General features: G+C 41.9%; 1 long non-coding RNA gene across 1 annotated transcript; it reads left to right on the forward strand.

Moving 5' to 3' along the window:
* The first annotated feature begins 325 nt into the window (after positions 1–325).
* LOC134216328 (uncharacterized) lies at positions 326–1,025 on the forward strand. Its single transcript, XR_009980620.1, has 3 exons — positions 326–464; positions 519–583; positions 641–1,025. It is a non-coding gene; the product is annotated as an uncharacterized LOC134216328 (long non-coding RNA).
* Positions 1,026–4,254: the final 3,229 nt, after the last annotated feature.

Raw genomic sequence — 4,254 nt, forward strand, 5'->3', positions numbered from 1 at the left:
CCTCTGGCTAATCATTACAACAGGGTGACATTTTTTTATGTTTTCTTATGTGTACCAGCAAAATTCTGTGTAGGAGATTCCCAAGATGTAAATGCTATTAAAATTGCTGCTTTAATTATTTGTATATGTTATTTAATAATTCAATGCAATGCTATCATACCAGTTCCGAACTTCAAGCTTCAACCTGAAACAGTAGGAAATATTTTCAATAATGTTGTTGCGGCACTTGGCAACACGGCGTGATGGTTGGTGAATTGGGTGGATCAATTTGGTAGGTGAATTCATGGAAGGTAAAAATAAAAACAAACAAGATTGGAGGCTGTTGATTTATTACGGCGATTTGTATATTGATGCTACTACGGTGAACTGCTGGGAAACCTGAAAAGGAAATAAATTGTTAATTAGAATTTGGATAAAGTGATTGAGTTGAATTAAATCGGTTGTTGCTAGTAAATTAGCGGAAGGTATTTTTAGAAAAGCTACTGGAAGGAGTGTATTATAAAGAAATGTGTATTTAGCTTACAGAATTAGAAGCGGAGTAGGAATAATTGGATTGTATTGGAAGGAGGAAAAAACTACTCATGTAAGTTGAAATGAAACACAAAATGGTTGACAATTATTAAAAACAGAACATTTTCAGTTTTGAGCTGTGTGCAATTCAACATCGCACATACGAATCACCCATCATGTTTACATTGCTTGCACTCGCGACTGACCTCGTGATGAAGGAAGAATTGACTGACCACGAATGTGTCTCTTGCATGCGATGGCTGCTACGATCTGTCATGTGACTGAAGAACAGTATATTAGACTTGTTCGCGTTTATAGGCCTGTCCAACGCCACACAACTCTACTCTTCTCTAAAAAAAATAACGACTGGCATCTATGTTTAAAGAAAAAAATACTTTACCGACATATTATTAATGACTAGCTTTATGTACCCGGCCTTGCTCGGAATTGCCAGTTTGGTTTGCAGTTTTCTTTTACAATCGGAAAATGATAAAACCAATTGATCAACAGGGTAATTGTGTTTACTTATTCATACTTTATCATTTGATTAAAAGAAGGCTTTTGGAAACATTGACTGATTTTGAAGAAGGGATCTTGGGTTTGAAAGGTCTTATTCCGGGAAAACGTCTATTTCTAAAGAAGGAAAACATTAACCGATGCCATATTCGGGCAACGCATATTTTTAAAGAAGGTATCACACCCACCATTGCCTTATTCCGGGCAAATGCCTACTTTTGAAGAAGCAATCACATCCACCATTCAGAAGGAAACACATTAATCATTGCTTTTCACTGGGCATACAATTATTCCGATGAACAACAATACCCAATCCCAATACCCCCCACATCTCATTCCAAAAGTCCCTTCCAGCCTCTCTATAATAGGGATTACGTGCTTACGTGTTTGGTTTGAATTGACCTATGCGATAAAAAGGTATACTAAACTGTTCGTTTAATGAATATACCCTCTCTCTCATTTAGCTATGGCACTCATACCCAATCTGATATAGTCTTCCTTAGACAGATAATATGGGTTCCAAATTTGGTGGACATCGATAAATGGGTTCAGAAGTCATGCTGAATTGGTCGATAACTAAACAATACCCCCTCTCCCACCCCTCCACTTTTTTTTTTAAATTACTCAACCACATCCACTAAAATCGCTTCCTTAGGACAGACAATATTTGATACAAATTTGGTTCAAATCGGTCATGAGGCTCAGAATTTACATTGAGTTGATCGATTGCTAAACAATACCCCTCCCCCCATACCCTCCCCCTTTTTAAAGAACACCTCCTCCCACACCCTCCCTCTTTTCCAAAGAGCATGCCTAACCCCTATCGTCCCCTTCTTAAGATAAAGAATTTGTGTTCCAAATTTGGTCGAAATCGGCCAAGGGGTTCAGAGTTTACACTGCGTTGATCGATAATTAAGAAATACCCCTCCCCCCATACCCTCCCCTTTTTCAAAGAGCATACTTAACCTCCCTATCGTTCCCTCTGTAAGATGAAGGATTTGTGTTTCAAATTCGGTTGAAATCGGCCAAGGGGTTCAGAATTTACACTGAGTTGATCGATAACTAAGCAATACCCCTACCCCCACACCCCCTTCCCCTTTTCCAAACAGCATGCTTAGCCCCCTATCGTCTCCTTCTTAAGATAAGGTAATTGTGTTCCGAATTTGGTCGAAATCGGCCAAGGGGTTCAGAATTTAAGCTGCGTTGATCGATAACTTAGCAATACCCCTCCCCCCATACCCTCCCCCTTTTCCAAAGAGCATGCTTAACCCCCTATCGTCCCCTTTTTAAGATAAGGAATTTGTGTTCCAAATTTGGTCGAATTCGGCCAAGGGGTTCAGAATTTAAACTGCGTAGATCGATAATTAAGCAATACCCCCCATACCCTCCCCTTTTCCAAAATGCATGGTCGACCCGTCCTCCTTAAGATAAAGAATTTGTGTTCTAAATTTGGTTGAAATCGGTCAAGGGGTTCAGAATTTACCCTCGGTAGATCGATAACTAAGCAATACCCCTCCCCCCACACCCTCCCCCTTTTCCAAAGAGCATGCCTAACCCCCCTATCGTCGTCCCCCCAAGATAAAGAATGTGTGTTCCAAATTTGGTTAAAATCGGTAAATGGGTTCAAAAGTTATGCTGGAACATACATACAAACATAAAAACATTGAGTTTTATATATATAGATAGATGAGAATACTCTCTCACAATGATTAAAAGGCATCTTGAACTAAACGATTACTTCTGGCGCATTATTGTACAGCGAGCGTCTAATTTCGTAATCAAAAAACACTATGGATAAACCATCATTATGGTTGCCCAACTAAATATGGAAAATCATTCTCAAGACACTCCCGTGCAGTAGTAACTCGCAATGGAAACACCATTTTTAATAATTCTTTTTTGCTTCTAGTAAAAATCATCAGTACTAATACTACCTTTACTTTCTTTGAGCACACGTCTATTTCAATATGAAACTATAAATGTCAAACAACCAGCAACAAAAACTAGAAACCGATTCGGAATAGTATCGATAAGCTGTTCTTAACTATAGGCGGATATCTTTTCTCAATGCAATCAATCTCCACGAGCACCTTACGAATCCACGATAAAATCTTAATTCTTATGAGCTTTCTACCATTGTGGGGAAATTAAAATCTTGCCTGCGGACGTTCTACTATAGAGTTCTCACCATTTCGGCCTGTAGTAATACTATTCTTCTTGCGCGTGTCCCACCAACGCTGAATTGTGATCATTCCGATCCACAAAACACCATTCTTCTTGCGGGCGTCCCACCAACGCAGAGGAATAATCTACTGAATGCGGGCGTCCCACCACGCTGAATTGTGATCATTCCGATTCACAATAACACCATTCTTCTTGCGGGCGTCCCACCAACGCAGAGGAAGAATCTACTGAATGCGGGCGTCCCACCACGCTGAATTGTGATCATTCCGATCCACAATAACACCATTCTTCGTGCGGGCGTCCCACCAACGCAGAATTGTGATCATTCCGATCCACAATAACACCATTCTTCTTGCGGGCGTCCCACCAACGCAGAGGAAGAATCTACTGAATGCGGGCGTCCCACCACGCTGAATTGTGATCATTCCGATCCACAATAACACCATTCTTCGTGCGGGCGTCCCACCAACGCAGAGGAAGAATCCACTGAATGCGGACGTCCCACCACGCTGAATTGTGATCATTCCGATCCACAATAACACCATTCTTCTTGCGAGCATCCCACCAACGCAGAGGAAGAATCTACTGAATGCGGGCGTCCCACCACGCTGAATTGTGATCATTCCGATCCACAATAACACCATTCTTCTTGCGGGCGTCCCACCAACGCAGAATTGTGATCATTCCGATCCACAATAACACCATTCTTCTTGCGGGCGTCCCACCAACGCAGAGGAAGAATCTACTGAATGCGGGCGTCCCACCACGCTGAATTGTGATCATTCCGATCCACAATAACACCATTCTTCGTGCGGGCGTCCCACCAACGCAGAGGAAGAATCCACTGAATGCGGGCGTCCCACCACGCTGAATTGTGATCATTCCGATCCACAATAACACCATTCTTCTTGCGAGCATCCCACCAACGCAGAGGAAGAATCTACTGAATGCGGGCGTCCCACCACGCTGAATTGTGATCATTCCGATTCACAATAACACCATTCTTCTTGCGGGCGTCCCACCACGCTGAATTGTGATCATTCC

This window comes from Armigeres subalbatus, chromosome 1, assembly GCF_024139115.2.
Source record: "Armigeres subalbatus isolate Guangzhou_Male chromosome 1, GZ_Asu_2, whole genome shotgun sequence".
Classification (NCBI taxonomy): Eukaryota; Metazoa; Arthropoda; class Insecta; order Diptera; family Culicidae; genus Armigeres; species Armigeres subalbatus.